The sequence below is a fragment of the Mus pahari genome, chromosome 9 (genome assembly GCF_900095145.1).
Source record: "Mus pahari chromosome 9, PAHARI_EIJ_v1.1, whole genome shotgun sequence".
Lineage (NCBI taxonomy): Eukaryota > Metazoa > Chordata > Mammalia > Rodentia > Muridae > Mus > Mus pahari.
Window position 1 is genome coordinate 48,436,701 of NC_034598.1, and position 17,315 is coordinate 48,454,015.

Genomic DNA, 17,315 nt, shown 5'->3' on the forward strand with positions numbered 1-17,315 from the left:
ACGTTTACCTTATAGCCTGAAAAAAAGCAAATGGTTCCGAAGGCTTGCCAGCTGGGGCGAGATTAAATCCCATGGCCGAAGCATCTGCTCATTTCCCAGGTTCTTTTTGTGCTTCTTTGTTGTTAACCAGATAAGTGGCTTTTGGCTTGGTTTCTTTTCCAAGAGATTAGAGATCCACTCTGAGCTCCATTCCAGCTTTAAGCTCTTGAAGCCCCTCTCCTAGTCCTAGTTTCAGGAAGTGTAGAGGCTTACCAACGCAGCTTATCATCGCAAGCAAGAATCTTTGTTACCCAAAGAGCCTGGAAATGTCTTTCTGGCCCTAGCAGCAGGGAGCTCTTTGGACTTCTGGCCAATATCACCACCGAAGACAGTTTTCCACCTCTCCAAAGTTTGATCCTCTGCTGCAATCAAGACTTCCATATAATTTCAAGCACCTGTTTGGGGGGTGCTTCCATATAAAGTCAAAGGTGTTTGACTTCCATATAAAGTCAAGCACCTTTGACTTCAAAACTGACTGTTTTGAAGCTCAAATTAATAGCAGCATGGTGACACACAACTATAACCCAAGCATGCAGAAGGCAGGAAAGTTGTGATTTTTCAGGCCAGTGTAGGCTATGTAGTACAAGCTAGGTTGCCCTCCATATTGAGATCCTGCTGGGCAGGTGAAATGGCTCATCAGGTAAAGGCACAGGCTGCCAAGCTTTATGACCTGAGTTCTAGCCGGGAACCCACATGGTGAGATGCGAGAACCAGCTCCACCAGCTGTATTCTGACCTCCTAACATGCTCAGACACATCCATAAAAATGTAATTTAGGGGCTAGAGAGATGGTTCAGTGGTGAAGAGCGCAGGCTGCTCCTCCAGAGGATCTGGGTTCAATTCCCAGCCCTGGCATGGTGGCTCATCATCTTCTGTAACTTCAGTTCCAGGGGATCTGACACATTCTTCTGACCTCCACAGGCACCAGGCACACATGTGCACAGACAACATGCAGGTAAAACACTCATACACATAAAATAATAATTTAAAAATGTTAACATAAAATTTTAAAATAGAGGTTCTGTTAGGGGACCTCCAAGATGGTTTAATGGGTAGAAGTAACCCTGGCACCCTGAGTTCGATCCCTGGATTCTCTTACATGCTTGAAAGAGAAAACTGACTCTTATGAGTTGTCTTGTGACTTCCCCACTTGTGCTGTGGCAAGAATGCTCCCGCCGCCCCCGCAAATACACAAAAAATGATGTTTTAAAATAAAATAGAGATGGGCTGGTGAGATGGCTCAGTGGGTAAGAGCACCCGACTGCTCTTCCGAAGGTCCGGAGTTCAAATCCCAGCAACCACATGGTGGTTCATAACCATCTGTAACAAGATCTGATGCCCTCTTCTGGAGTGTCTGAAGACAGCGACAGTGTACTTACATATAATAAATAAATAAATCTTTAAAAAAATAAAATAAAATAAAATAAAATAAAATAAAATAAAATAGAGATGAACAAAAAATTTTAAAGATTGTCTCAGGGTTGGAGAGATGTCTCAGCTGTCCAGAGCTCTTTTGGCTCTTCTGGAGGACCTGAGTCCAGGTCTCAGAAACATGTCAAGGAGCTAAGAGCCACCTGTCACTCCAGGTGCAGGGGGATAGAATACTTCTGGTCTTGGGCACCAGCACTCACATACTAACATATGTAGACATAGACACATATACAATGTGGGGAGGGGGTACACATGAGAACAGTTATCTGTGAAAGCCAGAAAAGAATGTCAGATGTTGTACAGCTGGAGCTACAGGTGGTTGTGATCTGACGTGGGTACTAGGATCTATACTTGGGTCTCTACTGAGCCATCTTTCCAGCCTCTCATACGTATAATTCACAATAATAAAATATTTTTAAGAGACTACTTACACCAGGCGTGGTGGCGCATGCCTTTAATCCCAGCACTTGGGAGGCAGAGGCAGGCGGATTTCTGAGTTCGAGGCCAGCCTGGTCTACAAAGTGAGTTCCAGAACAGCAGAACAGCCAGGGCTATACAGAGAAACCCTGTCTCGAAAAACAAACAAACAAACAAACAAAAAACAAAGAGAGAGAGAGAGGGAGAGAGAGAGAGAGAGAGAGAGAGAGAGAGAGAGACTATTTACTTGGGGCTGGAGTGAGAGGTCAGTTATTAAAGTGCTGGCCTTGTAAGTGAGGACCCGAGCCCAAACACCTAAACCCCATGTTTAACAAACAAACAAATAAATAGCCAACCAGGCATGGTGACTCCCCAGCGCTGAGGAGACAGGGACAAGAGGATCCCCAAGGCTCATTGGCCAGCCAGCTAGCTACTTGGCCAGTTCCTGACCAGTGAGAGACCCTGTCTCAAGTCAGGATAAATCTGGTAGAATGGATCACCAGGTGAAGGAGCTTGCTGTGGAGCCAACCTCACTCAGCATAGTAGAAGGAGAGAGCCCACTCCCTCAGGTTGTCATCCAACCTCCACATGTGTGTTATCGCACACACGTGCCCATACGCACACACGTAAATGCATATACAAACAAATGGGAATGACAGCCAAAGTTGTCCTCTGGCTCCATATACACACATGCACATGCACAAAATGTGCACATATGTACATGCAACACACGCATAAGTAAACATTTGAAAGGATCCCATCTTTAAATAAAAAATTTGTCTTCATTTGCCAGGCAGTGGTGGTGCACACCTTTAATCCCAGCACTTGGGAGGCACAGGCAGACGAATTTCTGAGTTCAAGACCAGCCTGGTCTACAAAGTGAGTTCCAGGACAGCCAGGGCTACACAGAGAAACCCTGTCTTGAAAAAAACAAAAACAAAAACATAAACAAAATATACATTTATCAGGCTGGCAAGATGGCTCAGTGGTTAAGAGCACTGACTGCTCTTCCAGAGGTTCTGAGTTCAATTTCCAGCAACCACTTGGTCGTTCACAACCATCTGTCATGGGATTTGATGCCCTCTTCTAGTGGGTCTGAAGAGAGTGACAGTGTGCTTGCATACCTAAAATAAATTTTAAAACAAACAACCCCCCCCATACATTTTGGCTACATTTATCTACATGAAAAAAAAAAAAAGAATTAATAGAGTTCACATTGAACTTCCCCACTCTGTTCTGCCCACCCCTGCAAGCATACAGGTGAATAGTAGTGACCTTAAAGGGTTGTTCCATAAACACTGGCTTGGATACTCGGGTGCATATCCAAAAGACGCGGGAAGTATCACCTCTGGTGACTTAGTAGTACTTTGTTTGGCCTGCTTCCTTGGTTTCTTGACCCTGAAATGAGATACGGATCAAGGGGTTGCAGTGGCGGAGATTCCCATCCTTCCCATAAAAACCTCAGCTCTCTCTCTCTTCTGCAGTCTTCATGGGGAGGACAGGGAAGCAGAAAGAACAAGAGAAAAGATGCAGCCATCTGAGATCTAAAAGGAGACAATGAGGTGACATTCCCCACCCCAACCCCCACCCTGGCATTCCTAGCATGTTCTGAGTCCATCCCCTCTGTTCCCAAAGCACTTGGATCCTGAAACCAATCTTCTATACCTGGTTTATACGTAAGCATGAGGTTACGAGGCGAGGCACAGCTGGGTGAAAAGATGAGTCTGCTATGAGGACAGATGCATGACCCGAGCAAGCATGTGTTTCCTTCAGTGCCTGTTCAGCTTGGGTCTGATTCCTGGAAAGGGTATAGAACCGCTGACATACATCTGTCTCTAGCCCTGCTCCCTCAGTAGCCCAGGCCTGTAAAGCCTTTGTAGGAAGCAAATCCAGCTTCTAACATATCTCTGCTCACACTTCATGCTGTGTGTGGAGGCACACACAGGAGAGGATGAGGCTGTGGGTCCCGTTCTACTCACGGCTCCTGAGTTGCTCACACTCAACACTCTGGAAACTGTGTTTGAACCTGTTAAGAACAACCGGACTTCATCTCAAGCTCAGGCCCTAAGGGGGACCAGAGAAACATTCCCTCTTCTCCCTCCTGCTGTGTGGAAATAATAACCAAAAATATGTCGTGGAGCCTGGCGGTGGTGGCACGCGCCTTTGATCTCAGCAGGTGGATTTCTGAGTTCCAGGTTAGCCTGGTCTACAGAGTGAGTTCCAGAACAGCCAGAGCTATACAGAGAAACTCTGTCTCGAAAAAGACAACACTTCCCACAAAAAAGTCACGGAGCCTTGCCACATGCCCCTCTTCACTGTTACCCCAGCACCTTTTCTATCTATTAGACCACAGGGAGCCTTGCCACATGCCCCTCTTCACTGTCACCCCAGCACCTTTTCTGACAGTTTTCTATTAGACCACAGGGAGTATGTTTTAAATCCTCAAATTTTGGCATGCCATTCCTTTAAATAGGATTCTTTGGCAGCTTTGAATAATTTTGCTTACTGGAGATAACCATATTATTTCAGTCTATTAAACCCAGTACATAGCAGAGCTTGTTGGCTCGTGCCTGTAATCCCACCATTTGGAAATAAGTTTGAGGCCAGCCTAGGCTACATAGTGAGTTCTGGGACATCCTTGGACATCCTTGGCTATAGAGTGAGACCCTCATCTCAAAAATAAAATAAAATAAAATAATAAAATAGGACATGGTGACATATGGCCTGTACTTGGGACGTGGAAGCAGGAAGATGAGGAGTTCAAGGTCATCTTCAGTCACAATAGCAAGCTGGAGGCCAACCTGGGGTATATAAAACTCTGTCTCAAAAAATTAACATAAGGGCCTGTAGAGATGGCTCAGCGGGTAAAAGCACCAACTGCTCTTCCGAAGGTCCCAAGTTCAAGTCCCAGCAACCACATGATGGATTGGCTCACAAACATCCACAGTGAGATCTGACACTCTCTTCTGGAGTGTCTGAAGACAGCCACAGTGTACTTACATATGATAAATAAATCTTTAAAAAAAAGTCTTGCCGGGCAGTGGTGGCACACGCCTTTAATCCCAGCACTTGGGAGGCAGAGGCAGGCAGATCTTTGAGTTCCAGGCCAGCCTGTTCTACAGAGTGAGTTCCAGGACCACCAGGGCTACACAGAGAGACCCTGTCTCAACAAACAAACAAAAGAACAATTAAAAAATAAATATTGGGGCTGGTGAGATGGCTCAGTGGGTAAGAGCACCCGACTACTGCTCTTCCAAAGGTCCGAAGTTCAAATCCCAGCAACCACATGGTGGCTCACAACCATCCATAACAAGATCTGATGCCCTCTTCTGGAGTGTCTGAAGACAGCTACAGTGTACTTACATATAATAAATAAATAAATCTTAAAAAATAAATAAATAAATATCAGGCTAGAGAGATGGCCCAGCAGTTAAAAGCACTGGCTGCTCTTCCAATTCCTAGCAACCACTTGGTGGCTCACAATCATCTGCAATGGGATCCAATCCCTTCCTCTGGTGTATCTGAAGACAGCTACAGTGTACTCATATAAATAAATCTTTAAATAAATAAATGTCAGTTTATCTATTACATGGAGGAAATGTTGCTTTTTCATATGTTTTTTTCCTAAACAGAGCCATTCGAGTATTTTGGGAGACATGGGAGTCGTAGGGTCCTGAACAGGCATTCGGAAGTCAGACCCTGGGTTGACTTCATCGCCACCTGTTAGGGAATTGGTAGGGAATTCACTCTAGAAAGGATGCCGCTTTCAGCCATTCCTGCTCAAAGGGAATAGCATGTGGAAGAACGCCAGCGCCGTGGAGGAGTTTGGTTATGCTGACAAGTGATTCAAAACATTGGGAGAGAGCTGGTAAGATGCCTCATGGGTAAAGGTGCTTACTACCGAGGCTGTGGGACCCACATGATGAAAAGAGAACCAGCTCCCACAAGTTATTCCCTGGCCTCCATAGGCTTGCTGAGGCAAGTGTCTCTCTCTCCACACACAACAACTAACACCATAAACAAGCACACCACACACACACAAAACACATACACAAACATAGCCAACACACACACACTCACACACACACACACACAGCACAAAACAATTTTAAATTAAATGAATAATAAAAACGAGGGGTGCTAGGGAGACTTGCCTAGCATGTGTGAAGGCCTGGCTTCAGTCTGGGGAAGGTAGGGAGGCTTGCCTAGCATGTGTGAAGACCTGGCTTCAGTCCGGGGAAGGTAGGGAGGCTTGCCTAGCATGTGTGAAGGCCTGGCTTCAGTCTGGGGAAGGTAGGGAGACTTGCCTAGCATGTGTGAAGGCCTGGCTTCAGTCTGGGGAAGGTAGGGAGACTTGCCTAGCATGTGTGAAGGCATGGCTTCAGTCTGGGGAAGGTAGGGAGACTTGCCTAGCATGTATGAAGACCTGACTTCAGTCTGGGGCTCTTTCACCCCAGATCTGGATCACCATGACTGATTTTTGATCCCCTACAGGATACTTCCTTCTTAGTGGGGAGGGGGAGAGAGACTGGACATTTCTAGTTGCTCTGATTCAGTTCAGTGAGCAGAATTTGCAAGGGCATGCATCTCTCCCTCCGTCACCAAATGGCATTACGATTTTGCTTTTGTTTTGAGTCAGGATCTTGTATGTGGCTCAGACAGGCCCCAGATTCATGGCAATCGTCTTGTCTCAGGCTTTCAAGAGCTGGAACCACCATTTGTGTGTGTGTGTGTGTGTGTGTGTGTGTGTGTGTGTGTGTGCGCGTGCGCGTGTGTGTGTATGTTGAGACTGGGTCTTGGTCCTAGTACTCACTATATAGCCCAGGCTAGCCGCAGACTCACTGTGATACTCTTGTCCCGGCCTCTCCCAAGTGATGAGATTACAGGTGTGTACCACCAGTGCCCACATATCCATGTGACTTTAAATACTCTCCTTCCCATCTGAGATCTTTGAGCCAAACTTATCTTGGATTGCTAACTTTTTTTTCCTTACACCACCTTCTCCTTGGTGTCTCTCTAGCAGACTGTGCCTAACTTAACCCAGTTTCTCTAAGGAGAACTTAGAGCTGCTTGCCTGCTCAGGTAGGGGAGAGGTGCTTCGAGCGGTGAAAGCTGGAAAGTTGAGAGTCATGTGCTGTGGGAATATTTGAGCAAAGAGCAAAGTCTGTCTACTGATTTGCTTCTAGCTCCCAAGAAACCAAGACTGAGAACCGAAGACTGAAGACCACTCTTTACTTTCACGGTTACCATCTTAGGATCGGTTGGGGAAAACTGAGCACTGATTTTGCCCAAAACATGGCACACAGCAAGTGCTAAGAGCCATTAAGAACAAGGAAACCTCAGTTTACATTAGGATGAAAGTCTCACTCAAAAAACACTCCAGGGCTTAGGGAGACAGCTTAGCAGATAAGTATCTACTCACCTTGCAAACATGAGGACCAGAACCCACATTAAAAGGGCCTGGAGGGGCTGGGGTTATAGTTTAGTCAAAGAGTGTGTATTTAACAAGTAGAAGACCCTGAATTCAGTTCTCAGTACTGCATAAAACTGAGTATGGTGGCACATGCCTGTAACCTCGGGATTTGGGGTAGGTGCAGGAGGGTCGTCCTCTATTACAAAGCAAGCTGGAGGACAGCCTGAAGAGAGAAAAGGAGAAGGAGGGGACCAGGTATGATGGCTGTCCTTGTACATGTATAGCATCAGAGCTGGGAAGGTGAAAACAGGTGGATCCCTCAGGCTTGCTGGCCACCTGGCCTAGTGTACTTAGCAAGTTCCAGACCACTGAGCGACCCTGTCTCGACAACCTGGCATGTGAGGAATGACACCCGAGTTTGTCCTCTGGCCTGTATAATGGGGGGGGGGGTGCTTTCCCTCTCTCCCTTCCCCCCCCCCCCCCCCACACACAGACAAACACTCTCCAGATCCCTCTGGAAACTGTGGGCCTTTTCAGCAGGGATCCAAGAGTGAGACAGTGTTTCAACCGAAGAACCCGCTGAACTTGTTCTGCCTTTTAAGGAACAGACCCCTCTCCTACAAGGGTCACTGGAAAGAAAAAAAAAATGTTTTGTTTTTTTTTGTTTGTTTTGCTTTGCTTCATTTTTGTATTGTTTGAGACAAGATCTCCTGGAGCCCACCGTGGCCTTAAATTCAACTTTGTATCTGAGAACAGCCTTAAACTTCTGCTGTTTCTGACTCAATCTCCTGAATGCTAGAATGACAGGTGATCAACTATGCCAGGAATCCAATCCAAGGGTTTGTGTATACTAGGCAAGCGCTCTGTCAGCTGAGCTACAGCCCCACCCCTAGCCTCGCTTTTGAAAAGAAGCTATACAACATAACGAAGAGAGTGCTCTTTAGGGATGGGAGAGATAGCTCAGTGGCTAGGAAGTATGCACTGCGCTTGCAGAGGACCCCATAGTGCGTTGGATGGTTCATCCTTGTTTGTAATTCTAACTCTAGGGGTATCTTAGGCTTTCTGTTGCTGCAGTGAAACACCATGACCAAAAAGCAAGTTGGGGAAGAAAGGGTTTATTCAGCTTACACTTCCACATCATAGTTCATCACTGAAGAAAGTCAGGACAAAGCCGGACATGATGGCATACACTTTTAATCCCAACACTTGAGAGGCAGAGGCAGGCAGATCTCTGAATTTGAGACCAACCTGATCTACAGAGCTAATTACAAGATAGTTTCAAAAAACAAAACAAAACAAAACAAAAAACTAAAGTCAGGACGGGGTAGAAATCTGGAGGCAGGTGGGGTGCTGCTTACTGGCTTGCTTCCCCTGACTTGTTCACTCTGCTTTCTTATAGAACCCAGGACCACCAGCCCAAGGATGGCACCACCCACAATGCCCCCCCCAAATTCACTGAGAAAATGCCTTACAGCTGGATCTCATGGAGGCATTTCCTTAACTGAGGCTCCATTCTTTCTTTTTTTTTGGGGGGGGGGGTTCGAAACAGGGTTTCTCTGTATAGCCTGGCTGTCTTGGAACTCACTTTGTAGACCAGGCTAGCCTCGAACTCAGAAATCTGCCTGCCTCTGCCTCCCCAGTGCTGGGATTAAAGACGTGCGCCACCACGCCCGGCTTTGAGGCTCCTTTCTTTATGATGACTCTAGCTTGTGTCCAATTGACACACAAAACCAGTCAGGACAAGGGGAATCCAATGCTTCTGGTCTCCAAAGACACACACACACACACACACACAAGCACATACACACACATGTGCACACACACATGAGCACACACACAAACTTTAAAAATGATAAAAATGATCTTAAAAGAAAGAGTGCACCTCAGAAGCGAAGGAGAGTCATGTTCTAATTATCAATTCAGTCTCACATGAGCCTTGAGAAAGCAGCTTAGCTGCTTTAACCCTCAGTTTTTCCACACAGAAAATGGGAAAATCCTTTCTCTTCTGTATGGGGGAGGGGGGAACATTTGAGGGAAGTCATGCATAACACTTTGAGCTTTGTAGCTGTTTTTGAAAAAAACACCCCAAAGGCCATTTGTGGAGCTGCTGATTTCTAGGTACAGACTGACCTCCCTAGTCTTGGGATTTCTGACCACTTCTCGATTGTGGCTAGTTCCAAAGGGTGTTCTGAGCACGTGCTCTCGGGTTCCTCTAACCATTGCCCCCGGGGGAAACTTTAAGCAATCACTTATAATTGTGGCTTGTTGGAACTGCAAATGTACTTACCACCATAGAGCTGTGGCTTGTTCTACCCCTGGTTCCAAAGCTCAGTCCATCCCTGAACGTAGAGACAGGAATTGTCCCCACACACCCAGGATTCCTAGGGCTAACAAAAGGGAAGATTGCTTTGCAGAGGGACACAAGCCTGCATTTCAGACTTTCTCCTGAGCCTTGCTCCACATAAGACTTGGGCAGGAAAACAGACATTTCTCCCCCGTGAGCCCATCTACGCTCCCTTAAGATAGCTTCACCAACAAGGCAAACTCCTCTCTCTGCCTTCCTGAGAGTCTTCAAAGAGCCCGGGGCTCCTGGAGGCCTCTTGGGTTGCTTTCCTGCTGCACTCTGGTTTCTGCAGATCTGTCCCTGGGGCATTCATACCGATTAGGAGAGTGGCAAAAACAATTTCGGATGTATATAAATTTCTGACAGATAGACTTTTAAAAAAGATGTATTTGTTTCATTTTCTGCATATGAGTACTTACCTGCAAGTAAGCACAACATTGTGTGTAGTATTTCTGGAGTCCCAAGGACGACATCCAGTTTTTCTTTTGACATTTTATTTTGATTTTATGTGTAAGAGTATTGAATGTATATCTGTACATCATGTATGTGCAGTGCCTACAGAGGTTGGAAGACGTCACTGGATCCCTGACTAGTTGTGAACCGCTATGCAGGCACTGGGAATTGAACCCAGGTCCCCTGGAAGAGAACATCCATTGTTCTTCTCCACAGAGATATCTCTTCAACCCCCAGATCTCCTTGTTCTGTTTTGTTTTTAAACACAGGATCTTACTACTGTGTAGCCTTGGCTGGCCTAGAACTAGCTTTCATAGGTCAGTCTGTCCTTGAACTCACAAGAGATCCATTTGCTTCTGTCTCCCAAGTGCGGGGTTCACAGGCTTAAACTACCATGCCTAGCTCTAAATGGACTTTTTTTTCTTGTCCTAATCCCAAGGACACCTACAGAGATAATTTATTGCAACAAATGATCACTTTAATTGTTTAATACTCTTCAGATAAATAGATTAATATGCATTTTAAAATTCTCTCTTGCCAGGCAGGGCTGCTGAACACTTTTAATCCCAGCACTCGAGAGACTGAGGTAGGCAGATACCTGTGGGTTTGAGATCAGCCTGGTCTACAGAGCATGGTCTATAACAGCCAGGACTATACAGAGAAACCCCATCTTAAAACAAGCAAACAAACAAACAAAAATAAACAAAACCCCCTCAGTGCTTTTAATGAATTGTTTGGTTTTTGAGGCAGGATTTCATGTATCCCAGGCTGACCTCAAACTCACTATATAGCTGAGGCTGGTCTTGAACTCTGATCCTCCTGCTTCCGGTTCCTAACTGCTGACAGGTGTGTGCACTTTTTCCCTTTTTTCTTTAAAATAAACATAATGAGACTGGAGAGATAGTTCAGAGTTAAGAGCAATTACTGCGTTTGCAGTTCCCAACAACCACATGACTCACAAACATATGTACATCTGTAACTCTAACTTCAGGTGATCCGGTGCCCTTTTCCAGCCTCCTTAGACACTGAGCTCATGTGATGCACATAAATACACAAAGGTATAATACTCCTATACCTAAAATTATATATATGTTTGGGGGGGTTGTTTTGTTATCTTTGTTTCCAGTAGCTCCTGCTGTCTTGCTTTGTAAACCAGGCTGGCCTGGACCCCCCAGAGATCCACCAGCCTATGCTTCCTAAGAGCTGGGATTAAAGGTGTCACTACCACCACCCAGCTAATTTAAACATATTTTTAAAATTAAAAGCAAAATAAAATGAACATTGACCAGAGGGGTGGGGAAAGTCATTTGAAAGTCTAGACATGTGAGCTAGGCATGTTGATACAGGACTTTAATCCCTGTACTCAGGAGACAGAGACAGGCAGATCTCTGAGTCTGAGGCTCACTGGAAGGAGGCCTGGTCTATTAGAAAGTACTAGGACAGCCAGAGCTAAAAAAAAAAAAAAAAAGGCAAGTTTAGGCATGGCGATGTAGTATCAGTACAGCATTTGCCTAGAGTGTTCAGCACACACATAAAAAGTTTATTATATGATCAGTAGCGACGCCATCACTGAACCCTGACAGGGACTTCTCTCCTATTCCATTTTTCACTCTCCTGTCATCCCACCTTCTGCTACATGCACCCCAAAAGAAGAGGATACTTGTAAGAACAGAATATGGCATTTTTTTGTTTTCCCCTTTCAAAATCTCACTTCATAGCCCTGGTTAACCTGGGACCCAAGACCCTCCTGCCTTCACCTCTGAGTGCTGGGATGCACTAGGCACGCAGCAGCATCCAAGGCCAACTGAAGTCTGCACCTCGATGAGGCTGTTTCCTTGCCTCCTTGGGAGTGAGGGGAGTATAACCCATCTGCTACATCTGTTCTACTGAAGAGCAAAGACACTCCCTCAGAATCCAGAGCCGCTCTGCAGCAAGGCAGCATGGCTACCTCAGAAGGTTGAGCATCCTAAAGAGTGTGGGCTGTCCACACTTGTGAGGGAAAGAGGGGCACTCATAACAGTGAGGTCCAGGCCAGCCAGGGCTGTGTGTCTCGACAGATAGATAGATAGATAGATAGATAGATAGATAGATAGATAGATAGATGGTAGGTTGAAGGAAATTTTTGCATTTATAAGTCTATAAACGTCTGTTTCCTGGGACAAAAAAAAATTTTTTTTGTTCTGATCCTTTAGATTTCTTTTTACTCCAGAATGTAAAAGAAAAACTCATCCCTCCCCAGCCGTGGCTCCTAACATCAGGCCTTTTTCTTTCAACAGGATCTTCTTAAGATGGACACAGAAGACTGCAATGGCCGCTCCTATATGTCTGGTACGCCTTCTGTATGTTCCATTCAGATGGACATGGGAGCAGACACTTGGGTGAAGGCAGACAGCCTCTGGCCCTGGCGCACACTTCTTCTTAACTAAATGTCAGTCTCAGCTGCCACTCCGTGTGGTAGTATTTGCCGTAGTATGCAATCCCCTTGTGGTTTCCTTGGGTTGTTTGGGGTTTGTTTTGTTTTTTTGAGACAGGGTTTCCTGTATAGCCTATCCTAGAACCCATTCTGTAGACTAGGCTGGCCTAGAGGTTCACCTGCCTCTGCCTCCCATGGTTTTATATCTCTAACAGTGTTTCTTTTCTAGGCTGCAGAGAGGGAAGGGGATAGAGGTAGATAAAATAGATGATCTGAAGCAAGAAGATGGTAGGAAATTGTGCCTCTTTTCCATCTGTTCTGAGACCACCAGCCAGACATAGAGCTCTGTCCCATCCAAACAGAATGCACCAGCTTCACAAACTTTTTTCTTTTCTTTTCTTTTCTTTTCTTTTCTTTTCTTTTCTTTTCTTTTCTTTTCATTTCTTTTCTTTTCTTTTTTTTAAAGATTTATTTATTCTTTGAGTACACTGTAGTTGTCTTCAGACACACCAGAAGAGGGCGTCCATTACAGATGGTTGTGAGTCACCATGTGGTTGCTGGGAATCAAACTCAGGACCTCTAGAAGAACAGTTGGTGCTCTTAACTGCTGAGCCATCTCACCGGTCCCTTCGTAAACTTTCAAGTGGGGAGGGATAGTAAATGGAATAGCAGGGACTGTCACAGACTGGAGAATACCTCCCCACCACCACCACTGCTACTCAGTGTCCACTTCATTATATGGTCCAAGCTAATCTGGTACTCACTATGTGACCACAGGCTGGCCTCAGACTTGTGGTAATTCTTCCTGCCTGCCTTCTGAAATGCTGTGTTACAGATATAAGCTACCATGTTACCTCCCCTACCGTGTCCAGCAGAAATCAAATTTTATTTTCTTTATTTAGAGACAGGGGTTTTGTCCTGTGGCCTGGGGGAGGGGGAGGGATAAGGGGAGGTGAGGGCTGGAACTCTCTGTATAGATCAGGCTAGCCTTGAACTCATGGAGATCCATCTGCCTCTGCCTCCTGAGTTCAGAGGCTAAAGATACATATACCACTCAAGCCAGATGTGGTCATGCTACCCTAATACTTGAAAAGCTGAGGGAGAAGGATTAGCATGAATTTGAAGTCAAACAAGACCATGGAATCAAACCCCAAATCAAGGAAATAAAACCAATCTGGGGTTGATAGCTCATATTTTTAATACCTTAAGAGGCAGAGGCAGGCAGATTTCTGTGAGTTTGAAGCAAACTCGGTCTACACAGTGAGTTCCAGGCCAGCTACATACATATGTTCATACATACATACACACATACATACATACATAACCGTCACAACTGTCTGTAATTCCAGTTCCAAGGATCCAACACCCTCACACAAATATGCATGCAGGCAAACAACAAAACAAAACAAAACAAAAAAACCAATGTGCATAAAATAAGAATAAATACATTTAAAAAATAAAAATAAATAAACAATTTCAAAAGTAAGTAAAAGAATCACTCAATATTTTAAAAAGTGTCCCATGTGGCAAGTCAGGACTATGTGTCCTCATCACTTGGGGGGGTGGGGGGGCAGGGCAGATGGATCTCTGTAGGCTCAAGACCTGCCTGGTCTATATAGTAAGTTTCAAGACAGCTTGGGTTAAATAGAGAGATCTTGTCTCAAACAAAAATAATAATAATTGATACAGTCTGAATCCAGCCAGGAGGCCACTGGTTTGTATCCTTTAAAGACAGGGACAGAGAAACCAGTTTTCATTCTCCCCGGACCTATTCCACAAGATATCTTGTTACAGGCTGCTCACACCTGCCAAATATCTTTACAGAGGAAGAAGAAGAGATTATTACCTATTTATTTCAAGAATGCACTGTAGAAGTATCAGAACAATAAGTTAAAAAGAAATAAGGGGGAGGGGACTGGGGTACGGCCGTAAGCTGCTTGCCTGACATGCACCAGGCCCTGCTTGACCTCAGAACTCCATAAACCAGGCACCCTGATGCACACCTGCCGTTCAGGGGTGTGAAGTCAGGAGCTTCATCAGGCCAATCTTCTGAGTAAAGAAAGAGCCTAAGGCAGAGTTAGTACTTTTGTTTGTTTGTTTGCCTTTTGAGATTGGAGACTTTTATAGCCTGGTCTGCCCTGCACTTGCTATGTAGCCAAGGCTGGACATAAACTCTCGGTGTCCCTCCCTCCACTCCCAAAGTGCTGAGATAAATAAATGTGTGCTGTCCAGCCTGGCTTGAAAGTTAGTCTTTAAGATTTTTTTAAAAAAACTATTAGAATGTCAGGGCCCAAGAAACAGGTATGATGTCATTAATCTATAATACTAGTCCATGGGAGGCTAAGGTGAGGTCGTGAGTTCTAAGCCATCCTGAATTATATAGTGACACTAACTCAAGTTAAAAGTAAAAATGTGGGCTGGCGAGATGGCTCAGTGGTTAAGAGCACTGACTGACCTTCTGAAAGTCCTGAGTTCAAATCCCAGCAACCACATGGTGGCTCACAACCACCCATAATGAGATCTGACACCCTCTTCTGGTGCATCTGAAGACAGCTACAGTGTACTCAGAATAAATAAATCTTTAAAAAAAAAATTTAAAAAGTAAAAATGTTGAGTCTTGCAAGGTGATACAAAAGCAGGCAGCTCTCTATGCATTGTTCAAGGCTAGCCTGATCTACACAGGCAGTTCTAGGCCAGCCAAGGATACATCACAAGACCTTGTCTCAAAACAACAACAAAATACAGTAAAGATCACGATGGCTGTAATCTCAACAGCAAGAGGTAGAAGCAGGAAGATTATGTGTTCAAGGCTGACACCGCATGTGAAGAGTCTGTCTCAGTAGAGCCAGCCAGAGTGCCATTGTGAAAATGGGCTGAGTTATTTTGTTTACTCTAAAGTGGAGCCAACAAAGGAATTATTGCCATGTACTGATGGAGAGAGTAAAATCAGTCAGACACACGTGAGAATCACCGTCATCCTGTGCGTAACTCACAGAAAGATACCGATCTGAAGAGTCTGGCTCAGGTACAGGTGTGCGGTGTTTGCCACAGAGTGACACAGTTCATACTGGACAGAATGACATAGTTCAGGTGGGCCGTTTTAACTGAAAGAGGCCCTTCTGAGGAACCAGCCAACTCTCCCACCTTCAGTTCAGTCAGGTGTATTCACTGTTGAGCAACAAGAACACCAAGGACCCAGTTAGTGCTGGGTGGTTACTGATGGATAGAATCCAATCCCTGCCCTAAGGAAGGCAAGCGAGAAGCGGTGAAGGCGGCTGGGGAGATGTGCCCTGGGCTCTTCTCAGTCGTGTCTCTGGAGTATGTTGGACACTAGCAGGGAATGTCTGAGACTGTTTGATTCACTGTGCTATAAAACAGAGCTTAAGCAAGCATGGCCTAATGAGAAGTGGACCCAGCACACAGTCTCTGAATACAAAACCCAAACCACTTCTGTGTGTTTTGAGGACTCTAGATGTCAGCAGCTACCTTCAAAAAGACAAAGTCGGGGCAGGGCTGACATCAGGTCTAAAGAACGCCCCCCCCCCCAGGGCCAGACATGGCCAAGAGGGTGTGTAATAGGGCATCTAAGAACCCATTTCTGACCTGCATCCCTTTCCCAGGCTGATCCTAAAGCAGTGCCTGGCTTTTTACAGGCCCTTTCTTAGGTCACCATAGCCCTCTGCCTCCCCCACTGGCCACCTAATAAAGGGAGGTGGCCTCTCGTTCCACTAAGGGATGTTACCATCTCATAGAACCTGATTCTGAAAGCACACGCCCCCCAACTTCCTTTCTAAAAGTACAGATAATTCCCATAGGAAGAAATGGGGGAAACAAGAGTCCACTAATTTACAGCACAGATTCCCACCCTACCCCCCGACAGACACTGAAAACAAAAACTGAGTTGCTCAGATCAGATGGAGCAGTGCTTATCTGGGTGCCTGGTGAAACATTTAAGAGAACCTGAGGAGAGAGGGGTGCAAGGATTAGCAGCCCAAAGTTTCACGGCTGCTCCCATCCCCAAATTCTTGGAATCAGAAAATGCAGTCTTCCAAAGTAGGTCAGCTCAGCAGTGAGCAGTTCCTCGGGAAGGGAAGGGAGCGAAAGGCTCATCCTGATAGAGGACAGGGTTCATCCAGGACTCCAGCAGCCAGAGCCCCAGAGGCACGGGAGAGAGGGAAGACAGGGACACCCAACCAGGAGTTAGAAAGAGCTCAGGGTCCCAGATCTCCACTAGTCAGTGATGGGAAGGGGGATTGTCAGAAGGAGGGGTGGACCGAGCCTGAGCTTGCTGGGGGAAGAGCCTTCTGCCACTTCTAGATCCTGGAGGCTGCCCCTGTGTCCCGGGCCCCATGACCTGTGGGGCCTTGGCTTCCCTAGCTGGCAGAGGATTGGGCCTTCCCTGGGACACCCTTTCCTCCTCCCCACAAGCCTGAGGCGCTCTCTCTCTCTCTCTCTCTCTCTCTCTCTCTCTCTCTCTCTCTCTCTCTCTCATGCACACACACACACACACACACACACTTGCCTCCCTCTCAAGCATTTGTTGTGCAGTTCCTCTTTGTCTGCTGGGCAGGAGGGCAAACACATCTGCCTACTGTCCCTGTGCACCCCCATTCCCTGTGCACCCCCACTCCCACCCCTCCACTGTCTTGGAAAAGGGATGCTTAGCCTAGCACACACACACACACACACACACACACACACACACACACTGGTACGTTTTCTCCTGCCCCCTCCCCAAGTGCATCCACGCCTCTCTCCCTCTCCTCTCTCTCTCTCTCTCTCTCTCTCTCTCTCTCTCTCTCTCTC

General features: G+C 46.0%; 1 protein-coding gene across 1 annotated transcript in view; it reads left to right on the forward strand.

The window, feature by feature from the left end:
* The first annotated feature begins 12,372 nt into the window (after positions 1–12,372).
* The window catches only part of Ikzf4 (IKAROS family zinc finger 4), a 20,512-nt gene continuing 15,569 nt past the window's right edge, over positions 12,373–17,315 (forward strand). The window contains exon 1 of the mRNA XM_029542573.1: positions 12,373–12,424. The gene's annotated coding sequence lies outside the window, so the exon portion shown is untranslated. The remainder of the gene's footprint in view (positions 12,425–17,315) is intronic.